Below are 21689 nucleotides of genomic sequence, written 5' to 3' on the forward strand. Positions count from 1 at the left end.
TTTTTTTTTTTTCTGCATTGTGCACTAACAAGATCTTATGTGATTACCTCTGTACGCACACCCTCCTTTGTTCACAACAAACCTGGATTACTGGTCTTCCCGTCCTTGAAGGGTATGATATTGTTAGGGAACCGGCAGTACAGGGTCCTAAGGGCCACCCCTGTTGGGATCTCCTGATTGCTGTTCAACAAGGTAGGGGTTTAAGTATTATAGACAATTCCATTTTATGTAAGGGTGTACTTGTGGTATCCATTACAGTTGAGGGTATATCCAATCTTAAGAATCTTCTACCATTTAACATCTACTGGGGTACGTAATCTGTCCCTGACTTTGCAGAAGATTAATACAAACATTGAGGAATGGTATAAATCGAGGGGGTCAGGTGACAGTCTTGGGTGATCTCACTGTGGATTGTTCCTATCGGTCCCCTACGGATGGTGACACGTTAATGCAAGATATTCCATTTCAACTTTCAATGTTGGGCGGGGAGAAGGGAGAGGCAGACCTAAGTGCAGCAAGGCAGAAAACCATACAAGGTCAACTGTGGTGTTTGAATTTGGCAGGGATGGGATCTTCAAATGCTCCATCCTGACAAAAAGAGTGTTGAAGTTAATCTAGGCACATGGTTTGGTGCCACTGCCTCCTCCTGTATTGATTACATATTTGTATCTACTGTCCTATATAATATGAAGAGCTTGTTTGAGGTGTGTCTGTAATGACTTTAGCAACCATGCAATGTTGATTGACAGTTTTGAATGATATAATTCTAACTGTAATCCTTTGTACTATGATTCTCAGATTAGGATCAACTCTCAAGGTAGTCGTTTAAGATGGAATGATAAGAACATCACATCTTACAATATGTCTATTCTGAATGATTTTGAATGCTTGTCTCTTGAATTAAAGAGAGCCATCTATACCTCATCCTCATTTATCCAGTATATCTGCAGGTTGTTGGCCAAAAATTGTAAAAGAAGGTCATTGGGAATCCCTGGGAAAATCCATCATCATAGATTTGAGCCCAGTGTTCAACCCATGAAAAGGATAGCTAGGAAAGAAATCAGGCATGTAAAAGCCTCTTGATTAAGTGATCCTATTGCTGTGCAGAATAAAATCAAAGGTATCAAGCAGAGACTGAGCAATTGGTCAAAGATGTATAGGGCCAACCGAGGCCATGTTTTCGTCCCTAAAGGAAGGAAACTTGCGTACCTTCTGGGGATTGATTAATGATCTAGAAAGAACCCAAAATGTAATCCAAACTAATACAGTTATTTTAGATTCTCATTTTAGAGAACTGTATAAAGCGGGAGCTCATTCCCACCTCATCTCATGTGTGGAGACTGATACCATTTGGTCACTCCAGTTTACTCTGTGAGATGTCTCCAAAAGCATATCGAGTGCTAGTTGGTCAAGAGCTGGGGGGCCTAACTCCCTAACCTTTATGATATTTAAACAGAATGTCGAATTATGGTCAAGTATCCTCTTTATTCTTTTTACTGATATTGTGAAGTCTCAGACAATCCCAACTTCCTGTAAAACCACTTATGTCTGTCCAATATTTAAGAGGGGTGATAGGTCATCTCCAGAAAACTATAGGCCCATATCCATAATGGATGCAGACTCAAAACAATCTTTTTTGCAATTGTTTTGAAACATATATAACATTGGTTTTGTGAGAATAACACACTTCACATATTCCAGCTGGGTTTTCATAATGGAATGGGCACGACTGTGGAGGTTTGATTTTATCCAGTCTCCAACTGGGAAGTGAGACGAAAACAGATTCCTCTCTTGTTTATGTTGCTTCAATGGACCTGTCCAAGGCATTCGATTTGGTAGACCGTAATAAGCTCTGGCAAAAAAGAAATGAGCTATGTATGCCTGCCGGATTGTTAAACATCTTGCTTTGTTTTCATATTGAATCCTCTGTTAGGGTGAGACTCAACAATTACAACCTAATGTCTTGACAAATTCCTACCTTGAATGGTCTAAGACACGGTTGTCTATTTGCCCCAACGTTATTTAAACTATACATATCAGATGTGGGACGTCACCTTAATAAAGCCTACTTAGTCTCTCTGAAAATTGGCAACATTCAAATCTCCTGGGCCGCTTATGCAGATTACTTTATATTAATGGGCGTAAGACTTTATTGGTCTACAGAGATTATTAAATTGTTTCACTGAACACATGCAATTGGACAATTTGGCAATTAACCCTAAAAAAAACAATCATAATTAAAATGTGTAGAACCCAGTGCTTGGTTCATAAATAAGATCAAGATCCAAAGACCTATGGTATACTTGGGTTATCCCATTGGTGCTCACCCTAGCAGGGGATTTTATATGGCGTATCTGAGGAATAAAGCCTTACTATTAGCAACGCAAATGGTTAAAGTGGACGAAAGATATGGCCACTTCTCGCTTGTTCTCGCTTTTTCCGGCCATGATGTTTTACATTGCCACGGTTGTCCCAAGGCTTTCAGATGGTTTGGAACTTTTCCCCAAGTGGATCTACGGGGAACTGTTTAATATGAGGTCTTAATCAGGAGGCAAGTTTTGTTCCATCTACCCAGTTGCATTAGTTTTGTAATATAAGGTTTGCAGTCGCTCACCAGTTTGGCGGAGTGGAAGCAGTTGTCGCTCATTAGGAAATTACTGTCGAATCCTGCCTCCAAACTTTATGTGCTTCTTGGAAGTGAGGGTAGGGAGGAACTGGATAAGAAAGGTTTCATTCAAGAGCTATGTATGAAGGGTGTCACAGTCCTTGGGAAAATTGGGTCCTCACAGACAATACTGCTAACAAATTCAGATTTTGTAAAAAAGAAAAATCGGTACTTTGATTGGTCTAAAACAATAGATTCTACTATTAAATATAAATTATATGGTCCTATAATTTCATACAAAAAAGCATTGGAACATTAGAATCGTATTTGATTTAATTTCCAGGAAAATGTGTTAAACATAACTTTATACGTTTTCATTGTAATGTTCTTTTAATGAACGAAATTCTAAGTATTAGGCAGGTTAACAATATGTGTGAGACTTTTCTTTGTAGGTTTTGTCAGAACAATTTAGTGGTTGAATTCTTGAATCATTTATTGATAGACTGTCCTGCATTCAGATCTCAGAGAATATTGTTTTTGAGGAAATATGTTTATAATTTTTGTGTCACTGGATTGTTTATGGTTGAATATGCTTCATGGTAAAACTGTTAAAGGATGTGTGTAAATTGCTTTGCTAGTTTTGTATTTAGAGTGCATTTGTGTTTTATTATTGTTCGGTTAACTTTACTTGAAAATGAAGTCTTGCTGTAATGGTTTTTCTAATTATGAATGTGTGCTACTTGTATTATATAATCTTAGTTTGTCATCTGTCAATCGGAAATGTATTTGTTTCATAATTTGAACAATTTGTGAATAATAATAATTCATGACATACCTTCCACCCTTCTAAATCCCACTCCATATTGTGGTAGTACCCCACAAAAATCAAGGCCTTAGGGTCATATGTAGACATCCTCATTTGTGGTTGTGGTGAATTAAATGTGTTTCAATACCATTTTGTGTTAGCTTCGTCGTTTTCCATGGGGGGCGGTGTTTATAACCATAATGGATTCATTTTCATCAGACCAATCGGAAACACGTGAACATGACAGGATATAAAAGCAAAGGAATTGGCACAGCTCCGGTATTAACATACTTCCAGCCTTGCACTGTTATATACACAGGAGGTCATTGTCATTAGACAAAGTAAAGTTTCTCCAAATGATCTCTGGACTCATGCTTATCCCATTTGGGTAGGTTAGCGGGTTCCAATGGAATTTTCTTCCAGCCGAATCTGCCCAAATCTCCTTTAGGAGCCATACATCTTCAGGGAGGATCTGGAGAAATTCAGGCATGTTCAGACAGATTGGTTGTAAATAAATATACACCAAATATCTTACAAGGTTTCAGGAAGGGGGAGACATGTTAGGGGAAAGGGAGGGCTTGTAATCCTGGCTGCTAGGCAGTGAGCTGTTTTTCTTTCGTTAATAGTTTACATTTTGGCAAAATTGCCCCTTTCTTTTTCTCGCGGTGATAGATCATGTAGAGATCATATATTGGTGATATTGGTGATTATCACATGTCACATTTAATAAGTTGCCCTATCGTGATGAGGCAATATGCGGAAAATATTAAACAAAAATCATTTAGTATCAGCATTCCATCAAGGTGAAAGACGATAATACCACTGTACATGATAAAGGGTTTGGTTGGATCTACAACAGAATGTGCACAATGGTTAAAGTCCAAGCAAAGAAATCTTACATCCACTAGAACATCACCCCAGCTTACAACACATGCCAAGAATGTTTCCAAATGCACCAGAAGCTGACATACTCAGGTAAGAGACCCACCCTCTCCAACTATTTAGAAGAGATCAGCGACAACCTGATTTCTCCTTCTAGCCCACAATTCTGCATTTTCAACTTGCCCTAATTCTGATGCCACAAACGTCACCTGTACCACACGTACATTCTGACTCCTACCAGTTGGTGTACCAGAAATATTAAAGGTATCAGATACCATCAAGTCATCTGCCCCACTACGCAACTCCTGCAAAGCCAAAGTAGGCAACTCAAACAACCAGCCATGATTCCTCGCCTTATAGATTTCATTAAGGCCTCCGTTAGCACATGTTCTATGCCGCTGTTCATTAAAGATCTAATTCCTGGGCCTCAGCTGAACTTCAATGCACACTAAAGCCCTGAAAGTATTGCCAACCAACCATCTCCCGACATATCTGAATCACTTGCCCTCCTGTGTGACTACCAATTGCATTCCATGCACAAATATGTGTCGAAACAGAGGTTGAAGAGTTCCATAAAAAAGCAGTGGAACTGTAACGCCAGCAGGTTATGGGGTAGGTTGGAGGGAACAAAGTGTGATACATGTTTTGAGGGGTTGTGGATGGCCAAGTTGACAGCCAAGTGGGAGGGACAGGTAAAAGAAGGAGGTCCTCTGTATTGATTCATTCCTTCTTCTTGGTTGGGAACCTTTAGATATGTCCTAGAGAAATCAATTGCCTCTACTTATCTCTGCTGGAACCCATTCTTAACACTTACCTGAACAGCAGTTGCTTCAACAGGGGCCTGCCAATAGAAAACTAGAAAAATGTGTGCTGTCGTGAATAGAATGTGGTTATTTCAAAGCCTGCATCCCAAGACTGAACATCTTTCATCTCCTCTGGTTTGCAGAATCAGAGGCCTGAATAGTCTGTAGTCTCAAAGGAGTGCATTACAGTAGTCCAAGTTACTAGTCACTAAGGCTCCTTCTATAACTGCACTCTTGAATGTGGCATGAAGGGCCAAGCCCATGCAGCCACCTGATGTTAAAATTAAATCCCATTAAATTGATCTAGCCATTTATCAACTGTAACATCTCAGCATTTAACTTGAGATAACAACCTGACAAGTTTTCCAAAAACCAGGAGGAGATGGGGTGTTGTGAGAGATAATTTCTTAGTGTTAGCAGAAACTCCTCTTGCTTCTGATAGTAAAGATGATGGAAGAAAGAGTTAATCCAGGCTGTGATGCAAATAATCAGTCTTGGCAAAAGTACTGTGAAATAGATGTTCGTGTAACTGTACCTACTGTAGAGTGATAAAATGAAACCGTTTTTTTTTTTTTACTTAAAAATAAACCATTCCGGAATGGTGAAAACAGCTGCCAAAAAAATAGTAGTGGAACTGTGAACAGCAAAAAATAAATTTGCGGTACTCCGCTCCCGACATCTCCCGCTCATTTCGACCACTGGGCGGAAACCACAATATTGAAAACCAGGGAAGAATTACAGGTAATTTGAGAAAAGGGTCAACATTATGAACTGAGTATGCTTGTTATAGTGTCCGTTTTTAAGAATGTTTATCATAGTAATCAGATGGATTGCTTTGAATATTCCATGGGTGTCTTTGTCATGGGTCTGTATTGATTCTCACATTTTCCCATGGATTTTGAAAATGCATCCTCCAAATCAATTAGTAAAATCATGTGATATGATATGTACAGCAGGGTGGCTATACTCTTCAATACTCATACATGTGTAGAAGGCACCATTAATCAAAAGAGCCCCCATCAGCTTCCAAATGTTTGCCAACGAAATCCAAAACCATTTGAAATTGAAGGAAGGTGTGGTGATCATCAAGGTATTGTGAATTTGGCGCAATACAGGTCTGTCTCAGAGGGTATCTTGTCAGCAGTCATGTCTGGTAATGACTACTGTACAGGGGATATCTTATGGTCCCCAGTAGCTGTGCTTCCAATATTGAGAATGTGACTTACTCAGCACTGAAGTGGCTGGCTACAGCTGAAGCAGAAAGTTGGCTTCAAGGTGTGCCTAAAATAGAAATAAGTCGAAGGTAAAATAACTCTCCAACAATGAAGACTTCAAATACCCACATTTAATATTTAATGAACATTGATAAACTATATCAGAATTAAAGAAAAACATGGAGAGTTGGTATAGAGCAGCTAGGAGGCGGGAGCAAGAGAGGGCATTTGAAGAAGTCTAGAACGGTGCCTCTGTAGGTTCCCCAGGGACCTCTAAATGAAAAAATAATCTGAACAATAGTTTTCAGCACAAATTATAGGGTGGCGGTTGCAGCCCTATAGTTAAGGTGAGTCAGAGACACATAGGAACCCCTCAAAATTCTATTGTTAATAACTTTTGATTTGAGTAACGGATTTGGGCCCCCGCCAAGACTGCAGAGTTTCGTAAAGATTAGCTAAAAAATAAAAAGGTTATTAAGTGTCAAAAGATTATTTTTTTCCAAAACTGCGGCCTTCTTCCAATTAATTTTCCCTCAGACAAAAATTGGCCATTTTTGCCAAAGTGTGCAGCCTAAACCCCTGGATGGATTTAGACCAGATCTGAAACAACTTGGCCACGAAGCGTTGACTCGTGATACATGCATGGTTTGGAGTTAATCTGTGCTGTAGGTATTTTAAAATTTGATGGAGGAGGGGGTTCCCCCTTCCACAAACATTTTAGTTATATCTCTCATTGTGCATTGCAGGATCATGGTTTTCAGAAATGAAACGCCCGCCATCTTGTTTTTCTCTCGATGCGATAGATATCTGCGGTATAGCCGAGGTTATGGGAAAATGAAATGCATCAAAAATCTATTTGCAGGTCAGAAAACATACAAATGTCATCAGGGTATAGGTGGGGGGATGGCTAGAAAGCACTGAGTAAAATTTAGGTGTTGGAGGGGGTCCATGGACTGAGTTTTCAACACAAAGCTTTCTGTAGCCTCGGTTATAGCCAACATCTGAAAGCAAAGTGCGTCACAGAAGCAGAGTGTGCTCTCGGGTGAAAGGGAGAGGACGGAGGAGGTGAGAAGGCTGGCTACGGAGTGGGGGGAGCTGGCACAGATGACAGATGAGGGGGGCACTTGGTGATGACCTGGGGGGGCAGGGACAGGGAAGCATTTTTATTGCCATGTGTTTTGCCAATATTCGCGGCTATATCCAAGGTTACAAAGGACTACAGATAACCGCAGGTATGTGTAGTTCAGTACCCATGGTTGCCTTTTTTGAAAGATATGTTTATTTCTATGGTGACGTCGGGGGTGAAAAATCACTTAATTGACATTCAGTTCTCCCATTCATGTAGTAACCAGGACAGACTCTGCTTAGTTTGAAAGTGAGGAAGGGGCCAGCCTCCTCACAGTTTTAAATATCTCATAACACACAGCACCACATTATTTCATTTTAAACCATGCTCCTGTCAGCCTTTGAAAGTTTTGCACTCAGATCAAAAAATGTTTGCCTTTTGCAGAATTGTATTCTAGTATTTGTAGTCTCACAATCAAGATGGGGGAATAATGCCACAATTGTACACTTTTGCCTAACATAGTTCTATAAGGATTTACATATTTGAGTGACACTATGGTATGTGTGTAATTTTGAAGTTAGCTTTATAAAGCAGAGTATTTTTTTTTTATTAAAATGTTTTAGTTTAATTATAAACTTTTTCATTTATAGAGAGAGACTTGAGAGAATTCGAAGATATATGGGTCTCAGTGACTCAATTTGTTAAGTTCCAAAATGGTTTGAAGAAACAAAGCAATTGTGTAAGTATATTTGTTATTTTGGCTGCTCAGTAACGCAGACCATCTTTCCTCTGTGCCCATTTGTTGCACTGAAAGTTCAAACAAACCACCAAATTGTTCCCGTTGAGTCGAGAGGTACTGGCATTCCATCACAAGGTGGTGTACAGTTTCAGGTATGGTTTGAGCTTTGCAGAATCGGCAGTATTGGTCCGTGAAAGGTATTTGTCTAGCAATGGTGAGATTTGCTCTTGTAGGTATTGTTTTTAGTTGTATTCTCAAGAACGTTGTTCTGATAGTAGGGTCTGAAAGAATGGTGAGATATTTGGGTAGTTCATGAATTTTTGAATGTCTTTGGTGCACTGGAAATTCTGTTGATAGTTGTTTTGGTTTTAATTGTTTTTATCCAGTCATTGCACAAGATTTTGGTTTTTGCGTGTTGAGGGCAAAGCGTTAAGAGTTCCTCTGATATCTCCTCATTGGCCATGTCTTGCTGAAGGTTCTTTTTCCAGGCTTGAAGCACTGTGTTGTTAAATGTGTTTGGATGTAGCCTCAGGATTTGTATGGCTGGAGTTTTCTGGTCAGTTAGTATTTTACGAAATATGTCCAGTCGATTCCACAGTACAATTGAGTCCAAAGATTGAGTTGCCATCTCGTATCTTATTCTTGGCATCAGGTACGACGGTGGCAAATTGTGCACCAAAACATTGCCTCGTACTTTGTCCAGTTTATTGATCTTGCATTGAGCATTGCCTCTGCATATAGGTAATAATGGGGATACATTTTTTTGTCTGTAGTAAGCAATGATAGGCTTAAAAGAGAATTTTCTATATTTACGGTGTATAAGATATCCCTGTCTCGCTAATGTTTGTGATTTCCGTTCGGTTTTATCTAGCCATTGTTCTTCCGTTTTGGAATGATTTATTGGAATACTCAAGGTATTTAGAGGTGGTAACGCTTTTTAGTGGGATGAAAGTAGCTTGTTTTTCTTTTTTGAATGGAATCTTGGCTAAGGCCAATGTCTTGGTCTTTACAATGTTAATAGACAATTCATTTGTGTTCATGTATCTGCTTAATGATTTTAAACTCGTTTGCAGTCCTGATGTAGTCTTGTCGAGAAGGATGATGTCATCAGCGTATAACATGATGGGAACTGGGATGGAATTTATCTTTGGTGGGTTTGTTACAGTGCTGGATATGTGATCTTCAATGTCAGCAGTGAAAAGATTGGATAAGGTTGCAGCAAGTGGGCATCCTTGTTTTAGGCCATTTTCCGTATCGATGGATTCTGTAGTTGCACCTTCTTTCGATAGTCTGATCTTGATTGATGTTTTAGAGTATAATAGTTTAATTGGCTCTAAGATGTTTGTTGGACATTTCCATGCTTGCAATTTGGTCCAAGGGTTTTCTCTTGATATGGCATCAAATGCCATGTGTAAATCAATGAAGGCCTTGTGTACTGTGTTATGGTTTTTAATGGCCTCGTGTTTGATTAGATTTATCAGTATCAGATCGATGTTGGTTCCGACATTGGCAGTGGAGCCAGTTTGTCTGGCAGATAATCTGCCATTGTTTGTTGCCCAGGTGGTTAGATGTTTTAGAAGGATTGATGCAAACAATTTTCCAAGGGGATCAAAGAGAGCGAAGGGACGAAAATTTGTTGGATCATCTTGGGCTCCTTGCTTGTGTATAGGAATAATTGTGGCAGTCCTCCATGAGGTAGGAATCTGATTGATAGCATTAATCAGGGTTAGAAGATTACACATTAGCGTTGCCCATGTGGGAGGGGGGTCTTCTTTAATGATGGTGTTGGAAGTGCCATCTGGCCCAGGCGCTCTTGAGGCATTTAGGTTTTTGATCAACTGCATGAAGTCATCATGATCTGCATTTACTTGCCATTTTGTTTTGTTAAGAGTGCTATTGTCAATTACTTGCGCAAGTCGAGCTTTTTACATGGTTGTAAAGTAGAGAGTCCAGGTTTCTTGAGACACATTAGCTGTCAGTTTGTGTTCATTCTGAGAGTTGTCATTTAGTACATTCCATAGTTCTCTCATGTGATGGGACTTGTATGTCCTCATAATATTTTCAGCGTCCAACTGTTGTAGGATTTTTTTTTGTGATTTCCTCCAGTTCGAGTATTTTAGCTTTATTTTTTTTGATATTGCACTATTTTCTACAGTTTTAATTTTGTCCAGTTGTCACAGTGTTTTCCTTAGAAGTTTTTTCCTTTTGGCTGATTCTTCATTGTATGTATGCGATGTTCTTTCAGGGGTCGGGTACAACATGATTTTTGGAAGGGTATTAGGATCCATTGATAATTGAGTTTATCCATGTCTTTCAAAGCAAAGTTTTGGAATGCCTTTGGGATCGCAGACATTGCTTGGTGTGGAAAGTGTAATCTGGTTGATGTACTAGTCAATTCAAGAGGAGATTGTGGTGTGGTTTTTGGTTGTTGAGGTAGGCCACATCCATGCATAGTTAGTTGATTGTGGTCACTTTCATCAGATAGCAACGTTTGTACTTTTGATATTAATTGATGCAAGTGTGCTGATAAACAAATATGGTCAATTATAGCAGTTGAGTTTCCTCTGGACCATGTCTGGATGATTTTGTTAGAGTTGTCGGTGGCATGGTCAAGTAACATGAGGTTATGGATAGTTATTTCTTTCATCCACCTTCTGGCTTGTATGGATAGTTTTGTTCGGTTTACAAGTGTACCTTCTTGAGTGTGGAGTTGGATATTTAAATCTCCACAAATTATGATTTCAATTGTCCGATGCTTGGCGGTTAGTCTGTTAATTGATAGGAAAACTCCATCAATAAACATTTTATTAGCGATGGTCGCTGGATTCCAATAAAGGTTCGGTATTGCAATTACGCTCCCATCTTTTTGGGAAGTGGTTTGTCCTGGACCATTGCAGGCATTCTCGTAGTTCTTATTGTTGCGATTTGTGTCCAAGAGTTGATGTTTTCAGTGTTAGGTACAGTCCATTGTGGATTGATTTTAATCAGGGTAAGGAGACCAGATGCAGGTCTTCCTTGTTTTTTTACTATTGCTGGATTTAGAAAAGTAAGGAATCACTCGCAGCAAGGTGTCACGATGAGCCAAGTTTCTTGTAAGCAAATGATTTGATAGTTATCAAGTTCGGGAGAAGGGTGGGTGAAAAGATCAAAGTTTCCTCTGGTGTTCCATGGGCATAATGACACCTGATTTGGTTGATGGTCATGAATTGGTGGATACAGAATTTTCTTCATATGATGAATCAGTGTCATAGTCACTTCTAAATGGTCGCTGGTGTCTGTGGGACCGTTATATATATTGGGATTGGTTCTTGTTAGAGGATGGATTTGGGGGGTATCTAGAGGAGCTCTGAGAACTAGATTTCAGTTTTGCAACTTGAGTTGGAAGTGAAGAAGAACCTTCAGATGAGGTTAATCTGGGGGTTTTGTGTATCAGTTATAATACTGTCTGTGGTAGACCAACACTTGAAGCCCAGCTTTCTGAGTTGACTGCACATTGATAATATCAGTTCAAGGTTAGTTGGGTCACATAGCTCTATGAAAATGTTATCTAGGTGGAGATCGTCTTTGAACATTACAAGATTAATGTATTTTGTAGAAAATGGGGCTAGCTGCTTGAAATAATTGAAGGACGTTTGTTCTATTTAGAATAAGTGTGTCTGGCATGTTAAAGATGCTTTCAATACATATTGTATGAAGTTGTTTTTGTAGTAAGGGATTAACGAAAGCGGGAAAGGTGCAGCTATCATCTGTGTGGCTGGAGATTAAGACCCAAGTGTGTCATTTGAAATCTAGTCGTAAATTACAGAGTCTTTTGGGCCTGTTGTCGCATCAGTCAGGGATGCATCCGAGATTTTTTCGTAGCTGTCTGGTGCCAGGAGAGGAATATCAGAGCAATATTCATCTATGATTATAAACCTTGCGGCAGTTGTTGGCTCTACAGTAGTGGGTGTATCTGACATTTATGGGTTTGCATGGGTAGTTAAATTGAGAAGATCTTCGACGGTGGGTGTAGTATCTTGTGGTAGAATGTTCGTTGTCTTCTTTTCAGGAAATAAATTCAATTGGGTCTGTGGGTTTCGAATGAGGCGTGAGGCGAGGGATTTTTGTAATTTTTATTTTGCCGGGACCTTGGGTTCTTCAGAATTTTTCACAGTACATACGAAGGCTCTTGATCCCGTTTGCTTCTTATTGTGTTTTTTCGAGATTTCTGCTATTTTATCAAGTGCTTTCTTCCCATGCGAGAAGATCTGGTATGAGTCTGTGGAGATCATAGTTGGGGGGTTTGAGGTTGTGGGGTGAACAATGGATAAATTAGCAATGATTTTTTTTGAGGAGCAGTGTGGCATGGATAAAGTCAGGGTTTCAAGGACTTGAGCTAGATGCAGATTCAGAGGAACTGGTTTAGGTTGTTCTATAGTTTGGGCAGAAGATATTAACATTTGGTGTTGATGGTGTGCTTTCAGGAGAGAGAGTACTTCAGATGTCAGCTGAGATTTTTCTTGTTGATCGCCTCTTACAATTTCAGACAGTCTTTGCTGCCAGCGGTTGGATTGTTCTGCTTCAGTATTCAAACAAGTTTCAATGGTGGTGATAACATTTTCTGTGTAGGTTTGTTTGGCATGAATCATGGCTAGTAAAGTGGCTTGGTCACGAATATTGTCTTTCATGATTTCTTGGAGTTTAAGAAAGGGAATCATTGATTGTGACATTACTGCAATCAGCATGTTTTGCAGATCCTGCATGGTAGCGGGTATCCTCAGATTAGTGTGATCATCAGAACAGAGATCTTCAGGTGTTGTGTTTGTGTTTTTGTCTTGAGAGGGTTGTAAAGACGGTAAGGGTTGTTGTTTTTTGGTCAGTAGATCTGAGGTATGGTAAGATTCGTCTGAGTCATAGGTGAAGTGGTTTGGCAGTGGTCGTGACACAGGGATAGAGTTTTGCTGCTCGGTTTTGAGATGCGATTGTAAAGGGTTGTGGTGGTTTGTTGGCTTTATACAAGGAGTTGAAGTTATGTTCGGTTGTTGTTTGCCAATAGAAGTGCCAAATAATTCCTTTCTTTTGTCTGCTTTAGACATAATTGATTCTATTTCAGTAATGTCCATGGAGAGTCTTGCAACTTTAGCTGCCTCTCTGGTTGGAGCAGTTTCCAATGGTTGTGAAATTTTGAGGGATTCATGAGTTTGTAGCCAAGATAATTTTGCAAGCCTTGCTTTTGGGTTGAGCTCGAGCTTGTGCATAGGATGTTCTGGTGCGCCTTTTTGTTGGATTGATCTCAGTAGGGACTGTTCAAGTGTTACTTGAGAGGTGTCCACTTGTGATGTAGTAGAAGCACCTAGTTTGCATCGCAGTCTTGTCTTAGGGCCGCCAAGGTTAGGTTGTTTGATGTGGCAAGTTGTAGACATTGCAACAAAGTTACAGTAAATTGAGGTAGTGAGTGCTGTCGCTTCGAAGTAAGTATGTCTCCAACGTTGTGATGCGGCTTTCTTTCATTGATTAAGGACCAAATTCGCAAAGGGCTCATGTCACTTTTCGGGTCTGGTCACTCCGTCTTCTGGTGGTAGTGAGGGAGCATGCGCAATCTACCAGAAGGAGTCTCTTGCGCGTCTTAGCAGAGAATGAAAAAAGGGTGTCCCTTTTGTGCTCAAGCTGAGCAGTGGAGCAGATGTAGATTGTATGGAGGGTCGTATCCTTTCGGTCTCTCATCAATCTGGAAGAAGATTGTGGTCTTTGTTGACGATGTTGGGCGGGTCCAAGGGTCGAACCCTTTCGGTCTCCAACTGGATTGTAAAACAGCTGCAGCGTAAGTGAAGATGTTAGCGTGATCCAAGAGTCAAGCCCTTTCGGTCTTGTGCTAATCTTTTCAATACAGGTTCAGTGTCTATATGAAGACCATGCTCTTTGTTTGAGGTGTTGGCTGGATCCAAGGGGCGAACCCTTTCGGTCTCCTGCCGGGTTATAGAACAGCTGCACAGTAAGTGAGGAGATTAGCTGGATCCAGGGGTCAAGTCCTTTCGGTCTGCTGCCAGTCTTTTCAAAGGCCGGTTCAGTGTCTGTTGGAAGACTGTGCGTTTTGTTGAAGGTATTTGCTAGATCCAAGGGTCGGGCCCTTTTGGTCTCCTGCCGGGTTGTGGCAGAGCTGCGCAATACGTGAGTAGGTTAGCAGGATCCAAGGGTCAAACCCTTTCGGTCTCCTGCCAATCTACTCAATACAGCTTCAGTGTCTATTATAAGACTGTGCGCTTTGGTGAAGGTGTTGGCTGAATCCAGGGAACGGGCCCTTTCGTTCTCCTGCCGAATTGTAGGACAGCTACACAAGATATGAGGAGAATCGCGGGATCCGATTGACGGGTCCTTTTAGTCTCCTACCTGTTTTCTAAAGCAGGTATAAACTGTGTAAGAGTGTCAGCGTGAACAAGAGGGGATGAAATGAGGTGTGTGCAGAATTGTTGATTATGCTCTGTGATATGAGTCCTCGAGGGGGAGCAGCTGAGGCAGTGAGGAGCGGTGGATATATCAGGGGCGTTGCAGCTGTGCAGTCACAGAGAAGAAGGTGCGGACACCTCGGTGCAGGCAGACGAAAAAACGTCCAGCAGAATAGTGGAAGAAATAATCAGAGGAGGCGCCGCTGCTGAGGAGACACAGGTAGGGGCGGGGGAGAGCAGGGTGGGGGCGTGTGTTGCGACAAGGTTTGAAAGATAATTACAGCAGTTCCATCAGTGCCTGCCGAAGCACTGTACTCACCGAGAGATGGATCAGAGTGAGAGTTTGACGTATCAGCAGAGTCAAGTGTCTAGGTGAATTCTGGAAATGCAGGGTGGCTGAAGTATAAATAGATTGGCGCTCTGGGTAGTGTGGCCTTGCAATTTTCGAGGGTGGTATTCTGACCGTGTGGGGCACGGGTTGAGCTGGAGGGAGCAGAGGTTCTTTTGGGGCAGTCGATGTCGGTGCCGCTCAATCACAGTCAATGGGCTCTGTAACCCCTGGAGCGTTGCAGTCAAAATCGCAGTGAGACCTGGGTAGGCATCATGTAAACATCATGTGAGCCAGCAATCACAGGGTAAGTGTTAGGCAGAATTATATGCAGTACCCTTTGGGAACACTACACACAATTAAGACTACAAGTGACAGCAGTAGCAGAGCAGCCAGACTTATCTCAAGAGTAAGTGAGTATTACAAATACTTACACAAAGGACAGTAATTACTATGATTCAGGCAAACACTGACTCAAGGTTTCTAAGTAAAATAATATATTCATTTACTCAACAGTTGTATAACATTTCACTATTCATAGCAAGTTAAAAATCACAATCATTAATACACCACACAACTTCCCTTAAAATCCAGACAAGTTAAGCTCACAAATTGAAGTGGGAGCAAAATGGCACTCCAGCAATTTAAAAAGGGAGGGAAAGACAATGTTATTAGAAATTAGGCAAAACCAACAGGTAAGTACTCAGGGCAATTGAACAAGAGAGACTACAATGAGGAGATTAGCTTGAAAAGGCTTTGGGCCAAAGTCAATGGGTCAAAAGTCTTTTGCTCAAGAACACACAGTTCAAGGTAGTTTGCAGTAAAGTTCGTGGCACAGATTCCGGACGAGGTTGGTTGGTAGAAAGGTTAGTTCAAAGAGAAGGATAAGCCCTGAAATTGGAGAAAGATTTCAAACATTTTCCCCGCGGCTGACTGAAACGGACGACCAGATTTGCACAGTACCTTAAAACGGAGAGGGAGCTGTAGCTGAGGAGGATGTTCCTGGTGGTTCCTGCAGGCTCACGGTTCCTGAAGCGACTGTCAGACTGACATGAAGTAGGAAGACTGGAGGGTCCTGCGCCACCCGGGGAAGAAACCGGCAGCAGAGCAAAACAATGAATAAAAGGTGAGCTCCTTAAAACCCAAGCAGGGTCCGACCTTCCTGGCTATCCGGCCCACTGTAGCTCTGTTCAGCAAATTCGACCAGAGGAGGGGTCCTGGCTTGCAGTTTGGGTGAACTGGTTGGTCCCACCAGCTCAAGGGAAGATGTTTCCTGGAGGATCTTCGCTGTCATTGGATTCTGGCGATTCGGTCCTGCAGCAGGGCTTCACCGGGCAGTTCAGTTGTGGTAGGGGTCCTCTTCTTCCAGTTACTCATTGGTTCTTTTGTTCCAGTGGCTTTTTATGCAGTTTTCCCCCATTCAAACAGCCTGGCTGTCAATCACACAGCAGGGTGGCTGGCCTGGCAAGGCCAGTCCCCTTAGCCAATCAGACAAGACTGCGACTTGGGTTACCAAGGGAACCCATGGCAGGGGTCTGAAGATCCCTCCCTCACACCCTGCCTACCTAGACTATCAGACGCCTTAAGGAGGGCTTCTGTGCAGAAGCACATGAAAAGACAGTGTACAAAGAAGTCATCCCTAGTTTGGCATGCAGAGAAAAACAAGAGAAAGATTTTAACAAAAAGAAATGGCGAATAAACCCATCCGGAACCAAAATAAAATGTATTTGGTCAAGCGGGGTTATGTTCGAGGCTACTATAATAGCCTGAAACAATACCACGTTTATATAATATAATCGCGGTAGAAAAGTCAGGGTAGTTACCACTGCCACCAGCCAAGTCTTAATGTTAAGGGAGCGAAACAAGACACCAACAGGTACCGACAAAAAGGGATAAGAGTTAACCCTTTCCAGTACTCCATGTAAGATGGGGTGTACTGGGTCTGTGGTTTAAAGTGACTATATAAAGTTAATGGCAACATTGCCTGTTTCTGGGGGACAGTAGTCAGCCCCAGAAAAATGGAGTCAGTGGGAAGTCTCAAAGACAACCATGTGTCACTGCACTGAAGGTGCTGTGTAACACACACAAAAAGTGGTGCACATGGAGTAGGTGAGGCTCCAGTGCCCAAGATCACACTAAAAGTGAAAACACACATAGCAAAACACATGTAAGAGTGGGAAAAAGGATCACACTCACAGCAGGTGAAAAAAATAAACCCTATAAATCCAACAAAGTTGCTGAGGGTTTCATTAGGTAAGGGAAATCAGCCATTTATAAGAATTCTCCCTAACAGTAAGGGAGCGGCCCCGCGGGTTGCTGGGTATTTTAAGGAAGCTGGTAGTTGTGGTAGAAATAGGACTAGAATAGTCTCCCAGTCTCTCAGTAAACAGGAGTCTGTTACAAGAACGAAAGAGAACCTTCTCTGGCAAAAACCTAAAGACTCTGCAGCCGACTCTGTGGCCCTCTCCCTGGGTTGCTGGGTATTTTAAGGAAGCTGGTAGTAGTGGTAAAAATAGGACTGGAAAAGTCTCTCAGTCTCTCAGTAAACAGGAATCAGTTGCAAGAACGAAAGAGAACCTTCTCTGGCAAAGACCTAAAGACTCTGCAGCCGACTCTGTGGCCTGTTCCGCGGGTTGCTGGGTATTTTAAGGAAGCTGGTAGTAGCGGTAGAAATAGGACTGGAAAAGTTTCTCAGTCTCTCAGTAAACAGGAGTCCGTTGCAAGAACGAAAGAGAACCTTCTCTGGCAAAGACCTAAAACCTCTGCAGCCGACTCCACGGCCCACTCTGCAAGTTGCTAGGTGTTTTAAGGAAGCTGATAGTAGTGGTAGAAATAGGACTTTAAATGTCTCTCAGTCTCTCAATAAATAGGAGTCCGTTGCAAGAACGAAAGAGAACCTTCTCTGGCAAAGACCTAAAGACTCTGCAGCCGACTCCGCTGAGTATTGTTGAAAGACAGACATGGTGGTGAGGAGGGGAAATGATGAGACTGCAAGTAAGTCATGAGTATGTACACACAATGTTCACGATGTGGCAAGAGAGTTTGCAATCCTGGACACTGGTACAGTTATTTTTCCCTGACTGTGTACACCAGTAAAGGACACATGTACGTGGACAACGTAACTTTTTTTTCAGAGGGCGGATGTATCCCCTTGGGTTTTTTGAGGTTGGTAAGCTTGTTCAAGTATTTGGAAACCAGGATTTTGCTCAGGTTCTCATGTTCCCAGTGCAGACGATTATGCACAAGACCACAATCACTTGTTTCATATTGGGATTTTATTTTCCATTGAATATTTCACTACAGATTGATGGGTTTAACATTTAAAAGGTGAGCACTTTTTATATTTTGTCAGCATGTTTATTGAAATATTTCCTCTATCAGGTCATTTTTCTGGTGTTCATTACTTTTTTTAAACATCCAATGCTATTTTGTTATTCTTGCAGCTGGTCATTTTTTCCCCATTTCCATGCTGCTTAAATGTGGTTAGTTGGGGTTGTGTGATATATCTCAACAGTCACCAAGAGACCAGCCATAAAACAAGGGGCTTGGAGCATGGGACATGACATTTCTGCATGGCCAGTTAGGTGCACGCAGTTATGGCTGACCTTTCCTCTGCAGGTTCTGTTTGGGCATGCCCAGTCAGATGCAGCCAGCTGGGGCAGAGACCTCTTGGTGCAAGGATGTTTTTGGCGAGAGAGGTCGCACTTGGCATGGCATGAACCTGCAGGCCCTTTGCATTTTGGACCTCTCAGCGCAAGGATGTTTGGGAGAGAGAGGGTGCAATTATCCTCAACCTGCAGGCACTTTGCATTTTGTAATATGGATTAAACGTGAACATTATTTATTTACTGCATCATTATAAAACATGATGGGACATGTATTACACCATTGTTGCAGAATTGAACACCCAGTGCGAAGCATCAATTGAACATTGAAAACATTGAAATTAGAAAGGTGGCAATTAACACGTAAAAAAATAAAAAATTGACTGTTAATAGTTGATGGGTAGGGTAGGAGTATGTTATGTACACTAGAACTTGTGGGCCATCTGAACGGAGTCGGTGAAGTGTAAGCTTGCTTAATTATAGTAAAAAGGAGAGGTTAAGGAGTAAAAGAGCGATGGTGGACGTTTTCACTGTAGTGTCAAGTCCAGGCTAATGGTTGTGCATCACTTTGAGAGTATTCAGCGTGGCTTTGCTCGGGTCCTTAACTTGGTCAGTTTGTCATTACCAGGAGGGTCTGCTCGCAGCCTCTGGTTGTATCGCCTGAATAATTAACACACATATGAGTATTGGCCCCATTCATGGGGCTCATATAAGAACATCATTGCTATGCCTGTCTTTGCCAAACAGTATGACACTCATGCTAAGTGCACAAACCCTCTCCACAAATCTGAAAAAAAATAATAACACACTGAAAGCAAACACTCTGAATGCACATTCTTCAACATACACAAACCACATGTATTTTTAGCTAAGGTGACCGGATTTTCTAACTAAATAAAACTGGATCAAGCCATCAAAGTAAAAGGTAAGGCTACAATTTGACAGTGGTAAAAGGGCTGACATTCCCTTGGATGTACAGGGAGGCCCTGATTCATGGCATTATTGGTGCAGCAAATATAGTACCTGTGGTTCAAACAGAGTGCAAATCCGCATTCGTCGATTCCTGAAATCGAATGTGCTGTACTTTTCCTGGACTTGCGTGGAAATCGCGCAGGCTTGGCACTTCTCTACAAGGCGACGAGCGCCTTGCGTGGCTGGGGCCTGTGCAGAGGTTGGAGTAGGGTGCGTAACTCAGAAAATGCAGAAGAACGTATGTAAAGTGGGCTATATGAGGGATGGCCCGCAGGCTGTTTGTCGCACGTCCACAATTGTGTGGCATGAGATGCATTCATGGTTTTCGAGCGCTCAACCTCTCGGCAGGGAATTGGCGACACAAGTCCTTCATACTATCCGCCACCCGAAGGCAGGCATACAGGCACTTGTTCATTGGATTTGCAACAAATAGGTGGGTTTGCATGTCAGATTTAGGGGTGCCTGTACACAGCCAGGGTTTTGAACTAACATAGGGGTGTGTGTAAGCAGTGTAACAGGGTGCAGGAACCAGACCCAGTTACGATTTTTCATATGCATGTTGTCAGGTGCCGGCAGCAGTTACGGGAGACCCTGCGTTAGGCCTCCTTGAGAGGGACCCCACACACTGTTTGGAGGGTGTCTGTATTCGTGGCCAGGGGAGCGTGCAAATGTAGTAGTTCTGGCTGTTTATGCTTTGCGTGTGGGTGTGTCGAGGTGACTTGCGAATAAGGTTACGTTGCGCAGTACATTCCATCAATACGAAGGGCGCGCCTATTTTATTCTGCGCACAGGCTCGCACAGTGTCCTTCCTTTCCATGAATTGGTCCTTGATGGTATTTAGTTATAAATCTCAGCACATTAGACATAAAGGCGTTTTTTCTCTTTAAATTGTGAGCTTGCCCCAGAATGGCATGAGATCTAGTTTTAAGCATTACTGAAATATCACCAAACTAGGATGACATTTACTTATTTCATAACAAATACAATAAGATGTTGGTCTGTCGGTAATTGAGCATGCGTTTGTGAATGGGTAAGGTACCCGCGTTTGGATCCGTGAGGGCATGGGAACAGCATGATTTTCTGAGAAATGAAAGTCCCTACTTTTCACTAGCATGGTATTCCTCTGGCCCTTGCCCTGAGTCTGTGCTCCCACCGTTGCAGCCATCGTAGTGTAGCTGTGGGAACGGGAGATAACAGGCTGTTTGCACCTTTTTTCAGGCACTCCACCAGTTGGCCCCTTACTTCTTAAAGTCTGTTTAATTTTGAAGCACGGACGGATTCGAACCTGTCCTCTCAGTGCTTCATAGTAGAAGCAGATGTGTGTTGTGTTATATCACCTGTGCTGCTAGGGGGCGAGTACATGTCCAGGGAGGAGGCCCCCTAAAAAGAGAAATTAAAATATATATTTTTTTCAAGTCACTGCGGCGGCAAAGAAATTATTTATTTTACTGTCCGAGGGCTGCCCCCACTTCATGACATGGAAGCGTCCAGACTGGAGGCCTCTATGTCATGGGGTGGGGGGAGCCCTATGACTTAAAAATATATTGAGCCTCATGACGGGCATGGCGGCAGCCATGTCTGTATGGCAGTCACGGCTACCGCCATGCTCGCTACCGGCCCAGCCACCCGCGATTGGGGAATAACCGGCCCATTACGAGTTGGCCATAGGGTAGAATGGGGGTGGGGAGCATGGTTGCACCGGCACAGTTGATAACGGTGCCAGTGCAACCACGAGTTCTGCTCACGCGTGCCGCACAGCCCGTCAGGTGAGACCTGGCGGGCTGTCAGGAACCCGTGAGCAGAACTCGTAATGCGGTGGGCGGTATAAACGGTGCCGGTGCCTTACCAGCACAGTTCTTACCGTCACTGCCAGGGTCATAATGAGGCCCATTGTTTCTTTTTGAAGTCACTTTGCCTTCATAAAGAAATGATTTCCATTACGGTTCGGTCCTTTAACAATAAACATTTATTTTGGAAGACAAAGTGTGATTTAAAAAAGAAACAATTTTTTTTTTAAGTAATAGCACTCCCCTCCAGCACATGCCACGGAGGCCGTCAGAACCTCTGCAGATGACGGGGACAAGCGTTCCTGATTGCTGTAGGGAGCCGAAGGCCTCGTTCCCTGGACCAATGGATTAAAGATTAGAAGATGTATTTTCTTTAAATTTGTGTTTGTGCATGTAGGTGTGTGTGTGTGTGTGTGTGTGTGTGTATATGTATATAATGTTATGCTCATGAATGAGTGCAT

This window comes from Ambystoma mexicanum, chromosome 4q, assembly GCF_040938575.1.
Source record: "Ambystoma mexicanum isolate Mex_15411 chromosome 4q, UKY_AmexF1_1, whole genome shotgun sequence".
Lineage (NCBI taxonomy): Eukaryota > Metazoa > Chordata > Amphibia > Caudata > Ambystomatidae > Ambystoma > Ambystoma mexicanum.